We start from the raw sequence: 22,362 nt of genomic DNA on the forward strand, positions 1-22,362 counted from the left end.
CTGTGAGCTTGTTATTGGGTAGGGATTATCTCCATCTGTTGGCGAATCATACTTTCCAAGCACTTAGTACAGTGCTCTGCAGACAGTAAGCACTCAATAAATACAATTGAATGAATGAATGAATGCCAATCGTCAACCTAGGCTCATCTTTTGACATCTCGTGGGTATCAATGGTGTGAGTGTGTGTGTGTCTGTGTAGTGTGACTCAGTGAAAAGGGCACGGGCTTTGGAGTCAGAAGTCATGGCTTCAAATCCCGGCTCCACCACTTGTCAGCTGTGTGCCTTTGGGCAAGTCACTTCACTTCTCTGGGCCTCAGTGACCTCATCTGTGAAATGGGGATGAAGACTGTGAGCCACCTGTGGGACAACCTGATCACCTTGTAGCCTCCCCAGCACTTAGAACAGTGATTTGCACATAGTAAGCGCTTAGTAAATACATCATCATTATTATTATTATTCATACTCGTATATGCACACACTCAGAGAAAAAAAGAAAGTTTTTGTCTCCCCCAATAAATGATTGAATCAATCAATCAATCAACAGCATTTTTTGAGCACTTACTGTGTGTAAAGCATTGTGCTAAGCACTTAGGACAGAACAATGCAACAGACACGATCCCTGACCTCAAGTTATTGGCCATCTAGTTGGGGACATAGACATTGCAATAAATTACAGGTAAGGGAAGCCACCTAGTATCAGGATATGCACGTATGTATTGCAAGGAAGGCAAGGGGTCCCTATGTGCTTGGAAGTGGGATTACCTACATGGGGGAGGAAGTAGGGAGGGAAAAGTAAAGTGTACTTTTTTTCCCACTTTACAAAATTAGAAACGACTGGCTCCACTAAGACCATCTCTATGGCCAGCTATCCTACTATTCGGCAGCTCAGAGCCCAGAGTCCAGTGCAGAGCCCAGGCCTAGGAGACAGAAGGACCTTTGTTCTGATCCCGGCTCCGCCGCTTGCCTGCTGTGTGACCTTGAGAAAGTCACTTAACTTCTCTGTGCCCCAGTTACCTCATCTGTAAAATGGGGATTAAGACTGTGAACCCTGTGAGGGACAGGGACTGTGCCCAACCTCATTAGCTTGTATCTACCCCAACACTTAGTACAGTGCCTGGCAAGTAGTAAGTGATTGACAAATACCATTGGAAAAAAAAATTATAATCCAATTAGACCTGCTCCACAAGGCCAGCACTTCCCCAAGCTGGTTATGCTCTGTCTGGGCAGGGATTCTTCAAGTGTGGAGAGCTGGGGGGAAAAGGCAGGATAGGACTTTAGCTGAGATGCTTTGGCCAACAAACCTTCCAAGCTCTCTCTTCCCTTCACTCCTGAAAAACTGAGAGCCAACAGCCCACCCCCCTCCAGCTTCTTGGCCAGATAAAGACCTTCCCCTGGATCAGGGGGTGGCAGCCAGGGTACACTCCAATCAGGCCATCTCCAGGGCAAGGCATAAGCCAGGTGAAACAGGGGAAGATGAGTCACGGAAGCCTGGGGGGAGATGAATCAGTGGGGACTAACTCCTCTGGCCTCCAGCGAGGGTGAACCTAACCCTGACCTTAGTCCAGAGAGGAACACAGAGTGCTGCTTTTGGGCAAGGACCACTAGCCGACGCTCACCCAGTGGGACAGGCCCACCCTTGGTGCCCGGGGTGAAATTCCAGAAAATTGAGTTCCCAGGGCCCTTCCTATCTGCAGGCATCTTTCTGCGTGTTGGAGTGAAGGAATCCCGATCCGAACCTCTGGCTGGCCTCTTGGAACTCTACCCTGGCCTCCGTCGGCAGACCTGAGTCGATAGCGGACGGACTTTGGTGAAGGTCCCCGGGACAGAAGGCTGAACTCGGGCTGCGGCACTCAATCAATCAATCGTATTTATTGAGCGCTTACTGTGTGCAGAGCACTGTACTAAGCGCTTGGGAAGTATAAGTTGGCAACACATAGAGACAGTCCCTACCCAACAGTGGGCTCACAGTCTAAAAGGGGGAGACAGAGAACAAAACCAAACATACTAACAAAATAAAATAAATAGAATAGATATGTACAAGTAAAATAAATAGAGTAATAAATATGTACAAACATATATACATAAATACAGGTGCTGTGGGGAAGGGAAGAAGGTAAGATCGGGCGGGATGGTGAGGTGCGGCTGTATGGGGGTCCCTAGTCATGACCCCTCCATCAGGTGGGATCATCCACAATCCTTGGCCAGGGGAATTTCAGGAAGGCCATTGTCAGCTGTGAGAGCCTTTAGAGGTGACCACCATTGTGTCCCCACCCACAGACCCATGTGCAGGCATGCACATGTATACACACACACACACATCTGCACATGCCTGCATGCAGATCATATCAGTGGGACCCAATGCGATGCAAGGATGAGAAGGATGATTCCTTGATTGGCATATGTGCCTCCCAAAATGATTCTGTTTGGGGGAAACCAAGCAGAGGTTGCAGTCCACAAGCATCCCATCGAGCAATCCATTCAACTGGTGGAATAAGATCAAAGAAAGTCATCCAAGGACAAATCGTGTCTTGATTGTTTGCACTTTGGCAGGTCAAGATTTCTCATTTCCCCTAAAATACATTGAGTACTCTGCCTCTAGAAATAGTGTGGAAGGCCATTCATTGCGAAGCTTCCTTAGAAATTTGTCAGCTGCCTACATGTCTAGGTTCTGTCTTTTCCACTTTCCTCCGCTTGTCCCATTTTCCAGCCCAACTCTTCTGAAAAGCAGTCTCCTGCTTATTTCTGAAGAGACATGAGGGATATTTAAGCAAGGGCCAAATTTTCTAAAATGGAAAAGACGATCAAACAAACAAACGAAAAACACCCAGAAGGCAACCAATTCAGTGGGAATGGCTACGTTCTCATGAAATGAATGAGTCGGATCCAAATTGGCCACTTGTACCCAAAGGCACAGATTAAGCAAACTCAGATTTGCACAGATAATTCAATTGCTGGAAGAATCGATGCACATGCGAAAGGAAGCCCTGGTCGAAGAATAGCCCTTAAGCAGCAACAAAATCAGGTTTTCAGAAGGTCTGGTTGATTACATTTTCCAAATGAAGCTTTCAAAGCAAAATCAGGTTTAGGTTTCCTAGGCCACGGTGCCTTCTGCTCTGCTGCCTTGATGAAGCAGTATTTGTTTCTCAGGAAATACTTCAACTTTAAATCAGAGGAAACGGGACAAGCCAGGAGTGAGGGGAGAGCACTCGCAGGGGAACAATTAATGATAGATGAGAAAATATGGAAACTGTGAATCCAAAAGAGGAGTTTTAAGCCCCAGAAAGAAAAGGAAATGAGCAACCTAACCGAGAAATGGACAAAGAAGGAAACACACCAAGGAAAGGGAGGAATGATAGATGCAAAGCTATAACTAAGGTAAGTCTGCCTATCAACAAACTCTACTACATACTTGGGGGCTGGCATGATGACCGTTAAAAGGCTAGGTATGGAACTACGATTTTCAATTATCTGAAGAAAGTTATGTCAGACACGAGTGGGCAGGTAATATGGTAACTTGGGAAAAACACACCTCGTTTACCGCAGCTCTTTCCAGCAGTGTTTCTCCAACAGTATTGTCACATATCCTGAACTCACACTAGTCAGCTCTAAAGATACATTTACTTGGTTAAATACTTTGATTACAGGTATTACCCTCCTTTTGGTAAACACATTCTTTATATCATAAGCCACAGTGCTCCAGAAGAAGCTGCTATGATCTTCTGAGCAAATAACTGCTTTGATGCAGGTAATGTGCACTAATTTTCTAAAGGAATTCTGTTTCCTTGAACGTGCCGCTGTAGTTTTTCTGATACGTGCCAATTTAAGCCTGTTTCACAAAATGGCATTTATTTTTGTAAACGTCTTAATTTGTCTATATTTGCTGATTGCTGACCCAAAAGACCCAAATGACTCCTTATTAAGGGTTTTGATCTGCCTAGCTAATTAGGCAGTCACACGTGTGGGATAACTACATTAGAACAGATCGTTAGTACATTTTCATGGAAAAGAGTATGCTGACGTGGAAAGAACACGGCATTTTAGAGCTGCTGAAATCAACAGCAGTGTTTCCTTTTTTCCTCTCCACTGAGAAGTAGAAAGCTGATGTACTGTAAGGGAGGGTGGAAAAATCCACACCTGCTCCTCCACTTGTCTGCACTTGTCTGCACGTGACCTTGGGCAAGTTGTTTAACTTCTCTGTGCCTCAGTTAACTCATTCATAAAAGGGAGACTAAATCTGGTTCTTCCTTCTCTTCTGATTGCAAACTCCATGTAGGACAGGGATTGACCCCAATCAGATTATTTTATCAATGAATCAACCATATTCATTGAGTGCTTATTGTGTGCAGGGCACTGTACTAATTGCTTACGAGAGTAGAATATAACAGAGTTGGTAGAACATTCCCTGCCCACATGAGCTCACAGGTTAGAAGGGGGGGGAAAGAGATGTTAATATAAATAAAGAAATTACAGAAGTTACATAAGTTCTGTGAATGAAAAGAGCAAATCAGAGTGACACAGAAGGTAGTGGGAAAAGAGGAAATGAAGGTTTTGCCATGGAAGGCCTCTTGGAGAAGATGTGCCTTCAATAAAGCTTTGAAGGTGCAGAGTTGTACTTGTCGATAAAATGAGGGAGGGCATTCCCGCCCAGAGGCAGGACGAGAGTGAGAGGTCTGGGGCAAATTGGATGAGATTAAGGTAGAGTAAGTAGGTTGGCAATAGAGAAGTGAGTGTGAGGGTTAGCTTGTAGTAAGAAATCGGTACGGTAGGAGGGTATTATCTTCTCTTTACCCCAGTACTTGGCACATAACAAACACTGAAAAAAGTTCACAATTATTATTATTATCATTACTAACTTCTGCCCCAAAGTTGTCACCTAATGGCATTGGGAATCAAAACCTCCACAGTGCTCATTTATATATCTGTAATTTTATTTATTTATATTGGTGTCTATTTACTTGTCTTCCCCATCGCTAGACTGTGAGCTTGTTGTGGACAGGGACTGTCTCTCTTTATTGCTGTATTGAACTTTTCCAAGGGCGTAGTACAGTGCTCTGCACACAGTAAGCACTCAATCATTATGATTGAATGAGTAAATGAATGAACTAAAAGACTAAATCCACAAGGTTACATTCATTCATTCAATCGTAGTGACTGAGTGCTTACGTGTGCAGAGCACTGTACTAAGCTCTTAGAAAGTACAAATCAGCAATATCTAGAGAGAACTCCTGCCCAACAACAGGCTTACAGTCTAGAAGTGGGGAGACAGACAACAAAATGAAAACAAGTGGACAGGTGATAATACCATCAGAATAAATAGAATTATAGCTATATATGTACCATTAATAAAATTAATTGAGTAATAAATATGTACAAATATACACAAGTGCTGTGGGGAGGGGTAGGGGGTAGGGCAAAGAGAGGGAGGGGGGGCGATGGGGAGGAGAAGAGGAGGAGAGGAAAAGGGGGACCTCAGTCTGGGAAGGCCTCCTGGAGAAGGTGAGCTCTTGGTAGGGCTTTGAAGGGAGGAAGAGAGATAATTTGTCAGATGTGTGGAGGGAGGCATTCCAGGCAAGAGGTAGGATTTTGGGCCAGGGGTCAACGGCGGGACAGGTGAGAACGAGGCACAGTGAGGAGGTTAGTGGCAGAGGAGTGGAGTGTACAGACTGAGCTGTAGAAGGAGAGAAGGGAGGTGAGGTGGAAGGGGGCAAAGTGATGGAGAGCTTTGAAGCCGAGAGTGAGGAGTTTTTGCTTCATTTGAAGGTTGATAGGCAACCAATGGAGTTTTTGAGGAGGGGAGTGACATTCCCAGAGTGTTTATGTAGAAAGATAATCTGGGCAGTGAGTGAAGTATATACTGAAGTGCAGAGAGACAGGAGGATGGGAGGTCAGAAAAGAGGCTGATAATAATAATAATAATAATGATGGTATTTGTTAAGCATTTACTATGTACCAAACCCTGTTCCAAGTGCTGGGATAGATACAAGGTTATCAGGTTGCCCCACTTGGGGCTCACAGTCTTGATCCTCATTTTACAGATGAGGTAACTGAGGCCCAGAGAAGTCAAGTGACTTGCCCAAAGTCACACAGCTGACAAGTGGCGGAGTTGGGATTAGAACCCATGACCTCTGACTCCCAAGCCAGTGCTCTTTCCACCAAACCACGCTGCTTCTCTCTAGGCTGATGCAGTAATCCAATCGGGATAGGATGAGAGATTGAACCAGCAAGGTAGCAGTTTGGATGAAGAGGAAAGGGCGGATTTTGGTGATGTGGAGGTAAGACTGGCAGGTTTTGGTGACACATTGGATGTGTGAGGTGAATGAGAGAGCAGAGTCAAGGATGACACCAGGGTTGCGGGCTTGTGGGACAGGAAGCATGGTAGTGCCATCCGCAGTGAAGGGAAAGTCAGGGAGAGGACAGAGCTTGGGAGGGAAGATAAGGAGCACAGTCTTGGACATGTTGAGTTGTAGATGGCAGGCAGACATCCAGATGGAGATGTCCTGAAGGCAGGAGGAGATGCGAGCCTGGAGGGAGGGAGAGAGAGCAGGGGTGGAGATGTAGATTTGGGTGTCATCAGCCTAGGGATGATAATTGAAGCCGTGGGAGCGAATGAGTTCACAGAGGGAGGGAGTATAGATCGAGAACAGAAGGGGACCAAGAACTGACCCTTGAGGAACCCCTACAGTAAGGGGATGGGAGGGGGAGGAGGAGCCCATGAAGGAGACTGAGAATGAACAGCCAGAGAGGTAAGAGGAGAACCAGGAGAGGACGGAGTCTGTGAAGCCAAGGTTGGATAGCGTGTTGAGGAGAAGGGGATGGTCCATAGTATCGAAGGCAGCTGAGAGGTGGAGGAGGATTAGGATAGAGTAGGAGCCGTTGGATTTGGCAAGAAGGAGGTCATTGGTGACCTTTGAGAGGGCAGTTTCTGTGGAGTGTAGGGGACGGAAGCCAGATTGGAGGGGGTCTAGGAGAGAGTTGGAGTTGAGGAATTTGAGGCAGCGAATGTAGACAATTCTTTCTAGGAGCTCGAAAAGAAAGGGTTGGAGGGAGATAGGGTGATAACTAATAATAATAGTAATATTGATGGCATTTGCTAAGTCCTAACTACATGCCAAGTGCTGTTCCAAACTAGAAGGGGCAGTGGGTCAAGAGAGGGTCTTTTTAGGATGGGAGAGACTTGGGCATGTTTGAAGGCAGAGGGGAAGAAACCAGTAGAGAGTGAGTACATCCCAATTAATCAATCAATGATATTTATTGAATTGTTACTATGTGTAGAGTCATCTACTAAATGCTTGGGAAAGTACAATAGGGCAGTAGAAATGATCCTTGCCTTCAAAAAATTTCCAGTCTCACACAGTAGACACTCTTGCTTGAAGCTAGGGGATCTGTTTTCCTTTAAATTTGGTTTAACTCCCTGAGCCAAATTGGATAGAGGTAGTTCAAAGGTGTCACTTTCTTTCACCACATTCTACTCTTCAGGCTGCATTCTTCACTCCTTCTACACTCAGTGAAAGAGGCTGCTGACGTCATCCGGCAGACAGATGCTATTTTGATGCTACTGATGCCTTTCTACTTGTTTTGTTTTGTTGTCTGTCTCCCCCTTCTTGACGGTGAGCCCGTTGTGGTGTAGGGATTGTCTCTGTTGCCAAATTGTACTTTCCAAGCGCTCAGTACTCTGCTCTGCACACAATAAGCGCTCAATAAATACAATTGAATGAATGAATGGAAGCAGCATGGCTTAGTGAACAGAGCACGGGCCTGGGAGTTAGGGAGACCTGGGTTCTAATCCCACCTTCGCCACTTGTCTGCTCTGAGACCTTGGTCAAGTCACTTCACTTCTCTGGGCCTCAGTTACCTCATCTGTAAAATGAGGTTAGGACTGTGATCTCCATGTGGAACAGGGACTGTGGCCAACCTGATTAACCTGATCTACCTCAGTGCTTAGAACAGTGCTCGGCACAGAATAAGTGCTTAACAAGTACCATTTATTAGTAGTAGTATTATTATTACTCACCATCTAATTGTACCTTGAAGAAGCAGAGAAGCAGCGTGGCTCAGTGGAAAGAGCTCGGGCTTTGGAGTCAGAGGTCATGAGTTCAAATCCCGGCTCCGCCACTTGTCAGCTGTGTGACTTTGGGCAAGTCACTTCACTTCTCTGGGCCTCAGTTCCCTCAGCTGGAAAACGGGGATTAAGTATGTGAGCCCCACGTGGGACAACTTGATTACCTTGTATCTACCCCAGTGCTTAGAACAGTGCTCTGCACATAGTAAGCACTTAATAAATGCCATTATTATTATTATTATTACCTTGCTCATGAAACTCCTGCCTCTGACCTCTCGTTCACACTGTTCATCTGCCTGGAAGTCCCTTCCTCTCACCAGTAAAGCCACTCTAATGCAGTTCTCCCAAACTTTAAAGTCCTCCTAAAATCCCACTTCTTCCTGGAAGTCTTCCCCAAGTAATCCATAACACACCAAGTCGCTTCAACCCAAAAGGCACAGTGAACATTAATTCCCATTAACAATGCATGCATATTAAATTATGTAATCAGTGTAGCCTAGTGAAAAGAGTACAGCTTTTGAAGTCAGAGGACTTGGGTTCTAATTCTGGTTCTACCATTTGCCTGCTGTGTGACTTTCACCAAGTCACTTAATTCTGCGTGCCTCAGCTTTCTCATCTGTGAAATGGCAATTTGATTCATCTTAGACTGTGAACCCCTTGTGGGACAGGTACTGTGGTCAAATCTGATTCACCTATATCCACCCCAGTACTTGGGACATAGTAAGCACTTAAAAAATACCGTAATAATATATTCAGCTATTTTCTCCCGAAAACGTTTGTACCACTATTTATTGTATTCTTGTTCTTCCCTCTGTTCCTTTCATTTTTGTCTGTTTCCTCCAATGGTAGACTGTTAGCCCTCTGTGGGCAGGCTATGTATGCTGGGCTTCTATTGTACTCTTCCAAGCATTCAATGGAGACGCAGAGTGGCTCAGTGGAAAGAGCACAGGCTTTGGAGTCAGAGGTCATGGGTTCGAATCCTGGCTCTGCCAATTCATTCATTCAATTGTATTTATTGAGTGCTTACTGTGTGCAGAGCACTGTACTAAGCACTTGGGAAGTACAAGTTGGCAACATATAGAGATGGTCCCTACCCAACAGTGGGCTCACAGTCTAGAAGCAGCTGTGTGACTTTGGGCAAGTCACTTAACTTCTCTGTGTTTCGGTTACCTCATCTGTAAAATGGGGATTAAGACTGTGAGTCCCCTGTGGGACAACCTGATCACCTTGTAACCTCCCCAGTGCTTAGAAGAGTGCTTTGCACATAGTAAGCGCTTAATAAATGCCATCATTCAATATGTGCTATGCATTTAGTAGATGCTCAATAAGTGCCATTCATTCATTCAATCATATTTACTGAGCGCTTACTGTGTGCAGAGCACTGGACTAAGCACTTGGGAAGTACAGGTTGGCAACATATAGAGACGGTCCCTACCCAACAGCGGGCTCACAGTATAGAAGGGGGAGACAGACAACAAAACGTATTAACAAAATAAAATAAACAGAATGAGATTGAGGATGATAACAGATTTGCCAGAGGCAGGGATGTAAGTAGACTGTGAGCTTGTTGAAGGCAGGTAATGTGTCTGTTTATTGTTATACTGTACTGTCCCAAGTGTTTAGTACAGTGCTCTGCTCACAAAAAGCTCTCAATAAATGTGATTGAATGAATGAATGAATGAATGAATGAATGAATGAATGAATGAATGAATGAAAGGTACAGGCCCTCTGACATCTTATTTGGTAACTGGAGTTTGATTGATGTGGTGTAATTCACAGCAAAAAAAAAAAAAAGCTTTTTTATGGCAATAGCTAAGTACTTGATATGTGCCAGGCATTGTACTAAAGCTCTGGGGTAGATATGAACTAATCAGGCCGGACACAGTCCAAGTCCTACATGGGGCTCACAGTCTTCATACCCAATTTACAGATGAGAGAACTGAGGTACAGAGAAATGCATACTGACTTACCCAAGTTCATACAGCAGACAAGTGGTGGAGGCAACATTAGAATCTAAGTCCTTCTGATGCCTTCTGATACCCCAGCCCGTGCTCTATTCATTCAATCGTATTTATTGAGCGTTTACTGTGTGCAGAGCACTGTACTAAGCGCTTGGAAAGTACAAGTCGGCAACATATAGAGACGGTCCCTACCCAATAACGGGCTCACAGTCTAGAAGGGGGAGACAGACAACAAAACAAAACATGGAGACAGGTGTCAAAATCGTCAGAACAAATAGAATCTTTGATGACATTTATTAAGCGCTTACTATGTGCCATGCACTGTTCTAAGCGCTGGGGAGGTTGCAAGGTGATCAGGTTGTCCCACGGGGGGCTCACAATCTTAATCCCCATTTTACAGATGAGGGAACTGAGGTACAGAGAAGTTAAGTGACTTGCCCAAAGTCACACAGCTGACATTTGGTGGAGCCGGGATTTGAACCCATAATAATAATAATAATGATGGCATTTGTTAAGCACTTACCATGTGCAAAGCACTGTTCTAAGCGCTGGGGGGATACATGGTGATCAGGTTGTCCCACGTGGGGCTCACAGTCTTAATCCTCATTTTACAGATGAGGGAACTGAGGCTCAGAGAAGTGAAGTGACTTGCCCAAGGTCACACAGCAGACATGTGGTGTCTCCCCCTTTTAGACTGCGAGCCCAATGTTGGGTAGGGACTGTCTCTATATGTTGCCAATTTGTTCTTCCCAAGCACTTAGTACAGTGCTCTGCACATAGTAAGCGCTCAATAAATACGATTGATGATGATGATGATGATGTGGTGGAGCCGGTATTCGAATCCATGACCTCTGACTCCAAAGCCCCGGCTCTTTCCACTGAGCCACGCTGCTTCTCTACCCACTAAGCCTTGAGACTAAGTCTTTGTAATAATAAAAATAATGATGATGGCATTTATTAAGCACTTACTATGTGACAGGCACTGTACTAAGTGCTGAGGTTGAGTTGGACACAGTCCCTGTCCCAAGTGGGGCTCACAGTTTCAATCACCATTTTACAGATGAGGTAACTGAGGCACAGAGAAGTAAAGTGACTTGTCCAAGGTCACACAACAGACAATTTGCAGAGCTTGGGATGAGAATCCATGACCTTCCTACTCCCAGGTCCATGCTCTATCCACTACACCAAACTGCTTCTTTATTACCTTTTAGCTCAAAAAAAAAAAAAAACCCCAGAGGCTAGAAATCTAGTCCGGGAACTAGATTACTGTGACTGCAAATTTATTCAGTAGACTATAGTTCTGGTGAAGATGCAGCTAAGAAGATATTATCCTGAAGGTTGGTCTCATCAACTTGTCCAATGCCTAAGCGCTTAGTTCAGTGCTCTGCACACAGCTCTCAATAAATACGACTGAATAAATGCATGCCAATTTTTTTAGGGACAAGAATACAAAAATGCAGAGGTGACTAAAACTGAGAAGAAAGCACACCCTCTGTCTATGGGGGTACTAGAATCACCATTTATAAACTCTCCACGGCTCTAGATAGTCAAATATTTCTCAGGGATTTGCCGGGGCAGATAATCCCAGAACCTGTGAAACCTCAGCTTGGTTAAATGGGTTCCTGAGGTGAACTAGGAAACTCAAAGCATAGTGAGAGAATAAATTAAACACGATGCTACTATTTTCACAGTCACTTTCCTAACCGTATTTAAAAATATAAAGTGCATTTACAGTACTATGGGGAAAGTGCTCTGCACACAGTAAGCGCTCAATAAATACGATTGAATGAATGAATGAATGAAAGCGTTATCCCTTGAAATGTCACAGCTTTCAGTTAATTCTTTCTTTTTTGACCCTTCTCCACTGTGTCAGAGAAGCAATAGGATTTGCTCTCTCACCTTCGTTGTTTTTTTTCCCCTCCTTTCACAGAGCTCTCTGTTAATTATGCTTTGTCCTGAAAGGGGAGAAATGGATCACTTAATAATAATGGTAGTTAGCACTTTATAATCATCCATTAGTTCACACCCTGTGCAGAATGAAAGGTAGCCTTGCTCCCATTTTTCTTAGAAGGAACTTGCAGCTTAGCTAAACCAGGAGGTTGGATGGAAGCAGAATTGTTTCAGGATCCTTATGGTGTCCGTGATTTAGAAAACCAGCCTAGGTTTCCAGAAAGCAACTTTCACTGGGAAATACCATCCTAAGAATGGGAAGGTGGACATGCTTATCCCCTGAAAATAAAATGCATTTTTAACCTTTACTGTTCTGGCTTATACAACCATCACTGAATTTTGGAGTGAACAAAATGACTCTTGCTTTACTTGGTAAGCATACGGAGCTGTGCATGCCTGACTGAAGTTCTGGAGGAGACAGTGATGCATTCTATTTTCACTTGTATACTCTTTCCCAGTGCTTAGTATAGTGCTCTGCACACAGTAAGAACATCAATTATTATTATTATTGTCATTATCATCATCTTTATCGTTGCATTTGTTAAGCACTTCCTATGTGCCAAGCACTATACTAAGCACTGGAGTGGATACAAGATAATCGAATCATAGTCAGTATTGTCCCACATGGGGTTCACAGTTTAAGGAGGAGGGAGAACAGGTATCAAATCCACATTTTACAGATGAGGAAACTGAGGCACAGGAAAAGCAAATGACTTGCCCAGGGGCACACAACAGGCAAGGAGTGGGGCCAGGATTAGAACCCGGGTGTTCGGGCTCTCAGGAACCTGCTCTTTCCATTTGACCATGCAACTTCCCTTATTATATGGATATAATGTATAATACATATACTTTTATTATTTATTATGCATATCATATATACCACACACGATATACTTATACAATTATTCATATATTATGTATAGATAATATTGTGAATTTGTATTTAAAATGAATAATGATAACTGTGGTACTTAACAAATATTTGTAAAGTACTTACTATGTGCCCACAGCATTGGGATAGATACAAGATAATCAGACTGGGTAAGTTCTTTTCCCACATAAGGCTCATTGTCTAGAGGGGGAGATAGAGAGAGAGAAAACAGGTATTTTATCCCCCTATTTTACTGATGAGGAAACTGAGGCACAAAGAATATGTGACTTGCCCAAGGTCATATAGCAGAGCGCGGTTTACAACCCAGGCCTCCTAAATGAAGGTCTGTGATCTTTCCACTAGGCCATGTCTTACACATATATACCAAATTATTAATTTTTCCTAAATATGTAGTACAGTAAAGGGAAAACCTTCCTGTGGGTATGGGCTCAGTGCAGTTCAGATTGTCATTGCAGCAGTAGTCTTTTCTGTCACACTCACTTCCACAGGTAATCTTGAATGTGAATGGAGAAGCAGCATGGCCTACAGAATGGAGCCTGGGAGTAAGAAGGACATGGGTTCTAATCCCGCTCCACTAACATGTCTGCAGTATGACTTTAGGCAAGTCACTTAATTTCTCTATGCCTCAGTTTCCTCACCTATAAAATAGGGATAATAATAATAATAATAATAATGATGGTATTTGGTCAACGCTTACTATGTGCAAAGCCCTGGAGGGGGATACAAGGTGATCAGGTTGTCCCACGGGGGGCCTCACAGTCTTCATCCCCATTTTACAGACGAGGTAACTGAGGTACAGAGAAGTGAAGTGACTTGCCCAAAGTCACACAGCTGACGTGGCAGAGCCGGGATTAGAACCCATGACCTCTGAATCCCAAGCCCTGGCTCTTTCCACTGAGCCACTATGAGCCCTATGTGGGACATGGACTCTGTTCAACCTGATTATTTTGTATCTAGCCCAGTGCTTAGTACAGTGTCTGGCAGCGCTTGATAAATACCATTAAAAATAAAAAACGATGGTTTCTCCAAACATGACTTTGATAAGTCTCATTCAATTAAACAATCTACACAGGATGAACTTTTGAGTAACCCCAGTTTCTGTGCTGTGGGGTTATTGCTGTTGGTTGATTAATAATAATAATAATAATAATGATGGAATTTGTTCTGGCAGCGCTTGATAAATACCATAAAAAATAAAAACCGATGGTTTCTCCAAACATGACTTTGATAGGTCTCATTCAATTAAACAATCTATACAGGATGAACTTTTGAGTAACCCCAGTTTCTGTGCTGTGGGGTTATTGCTGTTGGTTGATTAATAATAATAATAATAATAATGATGGAATTTGTTCTGGCAGCGCTTGATAAATACCATAAAAAATAAAAACCGATGGTTTCTCCAAACATGACTTTGATAAGTCTCATTCAATTAAACAATCTACACAGGATGAACTTTTGAGTAACCCCAGTTTCTGTGCTGTGGGGTTATTGCTGTTGGTTGATTAATAATAATAATAATAATAATGATGGAATTTGTTCTGGCAGCGCTTGATAAATACCATAAAAAATAAAAACCGATGGTTTCTCCAAACATGACTTTGATAAGTCTCATTCAATTAAATAATCTGTACAGGATGAACTTTTGAGTAACCCCAGTTTCTGTGCTGTGGGGTTATTGCTGTTGGTTGATTAATAATAACAATAATTATGGTATTTGTTAAGTGCTTACTATGTGCCAAGCACTGTTCTTGTTAAGTGCTTACTATGTGCCAAGCACTGTTCTAAGCACTGGGGTCGATACAGGGTCATCAGGTTGTCCCACGTGGGGCTCACACTTTTAATCCCCATTTTACAGGTGAGGTAACTGAGGCACAGAGAAGTTAAGTGACTTGCCAAAGGTCACACAGCAGACGAGTGGTGGAGCTGGGATTAGAACCCATGTCCTCTGACTCCCAAGCCCGTGCACTTTCCACTAAGCCACGCCCAGCCTACGAGAGAACCATCACCCAACAGAGAAGGTGAGCTTATTGAAGGCACACCTCCTCCAAGAGGCCTTCCCGTACTAAGCCCCACTTGTTCTCCACCTCCCACTCCCTTCTGGAGTGGCATGTCCTGAACGTTCAAGGCCTACTGAGAGCTCACCTCTTCCAGGAGGTCTTCCCAGACTGAGTCCCCTCCTTCCTCTCCCCCTCCTCCCCCTCTCTATCCCTCCGCCTTACCTCCTTCCCTTCCCCACAGCACCTGTATATATGTATATATGTTTGCACGTATTTATTACTCTATTTATTTATTTATTTCATTTGTACACATTTATTCTATTTATTTTATTTTGTTAATATGTTTTGTTTTGTTCTCGGTCTCCCCCTTCTAGACTGTGAGCCCACTGTTGGGTAGGGACCATCTCTATATGTTGCCAACTTGTACTTCCCAAGCGAACCATCACCCAACAGAGAAGGTGAGCTTCTCCTTTTGGATTATGGTATTTGTTAAGCACTTACTGTGCGCCAAGCATTGTACTAAGCGCTGCATAGGTACAAGCTCATCAGGTTGGGCACAGTTCCCGTGCCATATAGGGCTCACTGCCTTAATCCCCATCTCTCCAGCATCCCCCAAGACTGGGATCACACTGGGCTTTTCACTTGTCCATAATGCATTAACATTCCCCGGGGAACAAACTGTAACAATTTTTTTATTAAGTCTTTATTCTGTGACTGCTTAATCCCCTATGCAATGCTCTTAGAGTGTAAGTGCCCTGTGGGCAGGGAACATGTCTCACCCTACTGTTGAACTTTCCCAAGCATTTAGTAGAGTGCTCAATAGGCACTCGATAGATAGTATTATTACTACTACTGCTACTACTACTGGTATTACTACCCGCCTCTGCCAATTGTCAGCTGTGTGACTTTGGGCAAGTCACTTAACTTCTCTGTGCCTCAGTTACCTCATCTGTAAAATGGGGATGAAAACTGTAAGCCCCATGTGGGACAATCTGATCACGTTATATCCTCCCCAGCGCTTAGAACAGTGCTTTGCACATAGTAAGTGCTTAACAAATGCTATTATTATTATTATTATTATTATTATTATTATTATTATTACTGCTCTATATCGTAGGACAGGTAGATGTTCCAAAACAGATTCAATCAGGAACCAATCAGAGTTTGTGGCTCATAGCCTGTTCATTCATTCATTCAATCATTTCTTTCTTGAACACTTACTGTACACAGAGCACTATACTTAGCATTTAGGAAAATACAATACTACTACTACTAATGATATTTGTTAAGCACTTACTATGTGCCAAGCACTGTTCTAAGGGCTGGGGTAGATGCAAGGTGATCAGGTTGTTCCACATGGGGCTCACAGTCTTCATCCCCATTTTGCGGATGAGGGAACTGAGGCACAGAGAAGTTAAGTGGCTTGCCCAAGGTCACACAGAAGACAAGTGGTGGAGCACAATAAACAGTAACATTTCCTGCCCATAATGAGTTTACAGTTTAGAGGGGGGGAAACGGACGTCAATACAAACAAATGAAATTACAGATATGTACGTAAGAGCTGGGGGGCTGGAAGAGGGGGAGGGTGAAGGGAGCACGTCAGGGTGATGCAGAAGGGAGTGGGAGATGGAGAACAAGTGGGGCTTAATATGGGAAGGCTTCTTGGAGGAGGTGTGCCTTCAATAAGGCTTTGGAGTGGGGGAGAGTGGTTGTTTGTCAGAGAAGAGGAGGGAGGGTATCCAGACCAGAGACGAGACATGGGCTAGGAGTCGGTCACAAGACGGGCAAGATTGAGGCACAATGCGAATGTTCGCACTAGAGGAGCGAAGTGTGCTGGCTGGATTGTAGAAAGAGAGAAGTACAATGAGGTAGGAGGGGGCAAGGTGTTGGACTGCTTTAAAACTAATGGTGAGGAGTTTTTGTTTGTTCTGGAGGTGGATGGGCAAGTACTGGAGTTTTTTGAGGAGAAGGGTGACATGTCCTGAACATTCAAGGCCTACTGAGAGCTCACCTCTTCCAGGAGGCCTTCACAGACTGAGACCCCTCCTTCCTCTCCCCCTCCTCCCCCTCTCTATCTCTCCGCCTTACCTCCTTCCCTTCCCCACACCACCTGTATATATGTTTGCACGTATTTATTACTCTATTTATTTATTTATTTTATTTGTACACATTTATTCTATTTATTTTATTTTGTTAATATGTTTTGTTTTGTTCTCGGTCTCCCCCTTCTAGACTGTGAGCCCACTGTTGGGTAGGGACCATCTCTGCATGTTGCCAACTTGTACTTCCCAAGCGCTTAGTACAGTGCTCTGCACACAGTAAGTGCTCAATAAATACGATTGATTGATTGATTTTTAAAGAAAAATGATCCAGTCAGCAGAATGAAATATGGACTGGAGTAGGGAGAGACAGGAGGCTGGGAGGTCAGCAAGGAGACTGGTGCAGTAATCCAGGAGGTACAGGAAGAGTGACTGTATTAATGTGGTAGCCATTTGGATAGAGAAAAAAAGGAAAGATTTTAGCGATGTTGTGAAGGTGGGGCAGACTGGATTTGGTGATGGATTGAATATGTGGGTTGAATGAGAGAGAGAGGATTCAAGGATACCACCAAGTTATAGGCTTGTGAGACAGGAAGGATGGTCGTGCCGCCTATAGTTATGGGAAAGTCAAGGGGAGGACAGAGTTAGGGTGCAAAGATGAGGAGCTCTGTTTTTGGACATGTTAAATTTGAGGTGACGAGAGGATATCTGAGTGGGGAAGTCTTGAAGACAGGAGATGTGAGACTGGCAGAGAAGCAGTGTGGCTCAGTGGAAAGAGCCCGGGCTTTGGAGTCAGAGGTCATGGGTTCAAATCCCGGCTCTGCCACTTGTCAGCTGTGTGACTTTGGGCAAGTCACTTAACTTCTCTGGGCCTCAGTTCCCTCATCTGTAAAATGGGGATTAAGACTGTGAGCCCCACTTGGGACAACCTGATGGCCTTGCCAGTGCTTAGAACAGTGCTCTGCACATAGTAAGTGCTTAACAAATGCCATCATTATTATTATTATTATTAAGGAGAGAGATCAGGTCTGGAGATGTAGATTTGGTTATCATCTACATGGAGGTGGTAATAATAACAATGGTATTTATTAAGCGCTTACAATGTGCAAAGCACTGTTCTAAGAGGTGGGGAGGTTACAAGATGATCAGATTGACCCACGGGGCTCACAGTCTTAATCCCCATTTTACAGATAAGGTAACTGAGGCCCAGAGAAGTTAAGTGACTTGCCCAAAGTCACACAGATGACAATTGGCAGAGCCAGGATTGGAACCCATGACCTCTGACTCCAAAGCCCATTCTCTTTCCACTGAGCCACGCTGCTTCTCTAGTTGAAACCATGGGAGTAAATGGGTTCACGAAAGGAGAGGGTGTAGATGGAGAATAGAAGGGAATCCAGAAATGAACCTTGAGGGATCCCCATCATTACAGGGTGGGAGGTAGAGGAGGAGCCTGAAGGAGATTGAGAATGAACAACCAGAGAGATGAGGAGAACCAGGAGAGGACAGAGTCAGTGAAGATAAGGTTGAATAACATTAACTTTTTCATCTGGGTGCAGGAAAATTACGTAGGGGCACTCAGTCACATCCATAATCTTATCAACACCCCTTAGGCAATTAGCATCCCTGTTGTGGAGCCCCCATGAACAGTATCATCCTAAATTTCAACCAGTTCCTGCAATGGCTGATATTAACAGATTTAACCTACTGCTGTTTTTTCTGACAAACCTTCAATTTCACACATGATGGAAGCCAGACAATCTCTTACCCACTTTTTATCAGAAGTCTTTGAATTTTCCAATCACGATTTTGCCAACTAGGGGTACTTTTGGGAACCAAATCCTCTCAGTTGTCAACATAATAATGATAAGCAGCACGGCATAGTGGATAGAGCATGGGCCTGAGAGTCAAAAGGTCATGAGTTCTAATCCCGACTCTGCCCCTTGTCTGCTGTGTGACCTTGGGCAAGTCACTTCACTTCCCTGGGCCTCAGTTACCTCATCTGTGAAAGGGGGATTGAGCTGTGAGCCCCACGTGAGACAGGGACTGTGTCCAACCCGATTTGCTTGTATCCACCCCAGCTCTTAGCGCAGTGCCTGGCACATAGTTAAGCACTTAACAAATACCAGTATTATTATTATGAAATTTTAAAAAAGATAATAATTGTGTTTTTTGTCATGCACTATGTGCCAAGCACTGCTGGGAAAGATACAAGATAATTAGGTCCCACGTGAGGCTTGAAGTCTATTTAAGAAGGAGAGCAGGTACTAAATCCTCATTTGGCATCTCGCTGTGGGCAGGGCATGTGTCTGTTTATTATTATATTATTCTCTTCCAAGCACTTAGTACAGTGCTGTGCACACAGTAAGCATTCAATAAATACAATTCAATGAATTTGGCAGATGAGGTGATTGAGGTACAGAGATGTGAAGTGGTTTATCCAAGGTCACACAGCTGACAAGCTGCAGAGTAAGGATTAGAACCTAGGTCTTCTGATTCCCAAGCCTGTGCTTTTTCCACAAGGGCATGCGGCTTTTAGATAGATTTTTCCCACAAGATTTCATTTCAACCAGGTGAGGTGGGGAGAGGCAGGTCTAATTGTTCCAATTATTTTGTTAGGGGCCCTGAGGAACGAATAGGTTGTGTTACATCTAAAGTCACCCAGGGGGTTAGAGGCAGGACTGGGACTAGAAGCCAGATCTCCTGATTCCTACAGCACAGCTCTTTCCTCTGGACCACACTTGTCTTGTCGTAGGCCGTCGAGTCTTTTCCGACCCACAGCGACACCACGGACACGTCTCTTCCAGAATGCCCCGCTCTTCATCTGCAATCGTCCCGGTAGTGTATCCATGGAGTTTTATTGGTAAAAATATGAAAGTGGTTCCATGCAGTAAACTCACATCTCTGCCCTCGACTCTGTTCCACGAGGCTGCTGCCCAGCATGGATGAGTTTTGACTTGTAGCCGATTGCCTTCCACTAGCTAGCCACTGCCCAATCTAGGAATGGAACGGGTATGCCTCTGCTCGACTCTTCCTCCTGTAGCCAAGACTGGTAGAGTACTGGTAACTCTCCAGGTGTGACCCTGAGAGGGGTCTGGACCACAGTGCCTCCTTTTATTTCAGAAAATATTGGATTCATCATCAAAGCTGGACTATTTGTTAAGTGCTTGCTACATTCTGGAGTAGATAAACTACAATCGGACTGGGCACATTCCTGTCCCACATGTGGCTCACAGTCTGACAGGGAAGGAGAATGGGCATTTAATACCCATGTTACAGAGGCAAAGAGAAGAAGTTAATTGATTTGCCCGAGGTCACACAGCAGGCAAGTGGAGGAACCAGGATGAAAACCCAAATACACTGTCTCTCAGTCCTATGTTCTTTCTACGAGGCCCCACTGCTTCTCAACACCTTTGCTGCAACATCTCATCAACAGTAATAATTGATAATAATTATGGTATTTATGAAGTGCTTTCTCAATGCCAAGGACTGTGCTGAACCCTGAGATACAATATAGGCCGATCAGACACAATCTCAGTCCTCCATGGGGCTAGCAATCTCGGATGTAGGGAGAACAGATATCTTACTCCTTTTTTACATATGAGACCTAGAAAGGTCAGAGATTTGTCCAAGGTCACACGGGAGGCTGGTGACAGAGCTGAAATTAGATTTCAGGTCTCTCCCTCCTAGGTTGTCTCCCAGATGCAGCAGGGCTTAAATCAAGAGACCGCTTCCAGGATAACAGGTCTGAACCTTTGGTTTGATGGTCAAAGAACCAAAAAATCATGCCTTAGGTGAGCTGGGGAAGAAGAGACGGTGGGGGTGCTTTTTCGTTAAAAGACTCTTTCATTTTAGGAAAGCCTTGATAACTGGCAGCCCTCTATCCTCTCTGCTCTCCCCCTCACATGTGTCACACCTTCCCCCAGACATATTTGAGTCCAATTTGTTATAGGGTTAGAGCTTTGTGAAATAAACTAGCGCAACAAGAAGGCCTACTCTAGTGACTTCTCAGAGGTTACTGGCCAACAGAATTGAAACTGTGAACATAAAGGAAATTTCCCTGGGGAGCACATTTCTTTGTAGAGATGACAAAATGATTAGGCCAGTAGGGCTAGTGAGCTAACTTTATGGAAACTCACCACTGAGCCAAACACATTAAAATACAATTTTCTGTCAATAAAAAAATAATTTAGCATTGGGTGACAAAACAGAGCACAAAGGCAAACTACTCCTGCTGTTCTCCTTATTCAGGGAGTAAATACAAGTGCTTGTAAGAACTACTGATTCATTACCATCGAGGCAATGGCATCGTGAGGCTAGATGCAGAAATCCTACCAGCTCCCTCAAGGCTTCACTAGCCTGCCCAAATTCCTACCATCCTGGCCTATTCTCATTCCAGTTGGAAAGGTCGCCAGCCGAAATACCACTTTTGCCCCACGACTCTTCCCTCTTTCATCTCTTCACTCTGACATCTTAGGCCTTCATGCAATCAATCAATTGTATTTACCACACACTTACTATATGCAGAGCACTATACTAAGCACTCGGGAGAGCACACTATAACAATATAACAGTCACAATCTCTGCCCACAACGACTCTTTCAAATATCAAGGAAGAGCGGCTGACAGAGTTACTCAGAGATTCACAGTATGTGAGAGTCGCTCACACTCATCTGCCGTGGTCTCTACGATTCACCTCAGTCGTTTTATTTCCTTAAAAATGACAGGCCAGTGCCTATTTTTTCTGGGTGATCCTGTAGGCACTTGGAAGATGGAAGAGAAGGGGTGTACTGTTAACAATTCTGCTGATTTATAGGCTGAGGCAAATGATGGGATGCAATTCCATGTGGCATTCATTCCTTAACCCCTGGCACCAGTATCAGCCACTGATGGCGGGGTGGAGGGGAAGGCGTGTGCCCGGGGGGAGAGGGAGATGGAGAAGCAACTGCATTTGGGCTCTCACTGACAGCAACCTAGAAGAAGTGGCTTGAACACGACTTGAGTGCAAGTATATCATTATATTGTACTCTCCCAAGCGATTAGTACAGTGTCCTGCACACAGAAAGCACTCGATAAATGTGATTTACTGACTGCTTCTCTCTCATTGCCATCAGTACAGGATTTAGTCTGTCTACTGAAGCAGAGAAGAAGCGTGGCATAGTGGATAGAGCCTAGGCCTGGGAGTTCTTACCCTGGCTCTACCAGTTGTCTGCTATGTGGCCTTGGACTAGTCACTTAACTTCTCTAGGCCTCAGTTACCTCATCTGTTAAATGGGGATTAAGATTTGGAGACCCATGCTTACCTCCTCTGTAAGATATCATACCTACCCAAGCACTTAGTACAGTGCTCTGCACACACTAATCACTCAGTAAATACAGCTGGTTGATTAAAATTGGCATTCAATCCCTGTTGTCCCCCCTACTTGGGCTGTGAGCCTCATTTGGAATCCAATGGCGTCGCCTCTAC

The 22,362-nt window shown here is 44.2% G+C and overlaps 1 protein-coding gene and 1 non-coding gene across 2 annotated transcripts in view; both read right to left on the reverse strand.

Annotated features, from left to right (window-relative positions):
- The window catches only part of NEGR1 (neuronal growth regulator 1), a 1,261,670-nt gene that overhangs the window by 229,524 nt on the left and 1,009,784 nt on the right, over positions 1-22,362 (reverse strand). The window lies entirely within an intron of this gene.
- On the reverse strand, positions 19,851-19,988 carry LOC119927943. Its single transcript, XR_005450907.1, has one exon. It is a non-coding gene; the product is annotated as a small nucleolar RNA SNORA7 (small nucleolar RNA).

This window comes from Tachyglossus aculeatus, chromosome 4 (genome assembly GCF_015852505.1).
Source record: "Tachyglossus aculeatus isolate mTacAcu1 chromosome 4, mTacAcu1.pri, whole genome shotgun sequence".
Lineage (NCBI taxonomy): Eukaryota > Metazoa > Chordata > Mammalia > Monotremata > Tachyglossidae > Tachyglossus > Tachyglossus aculeatus.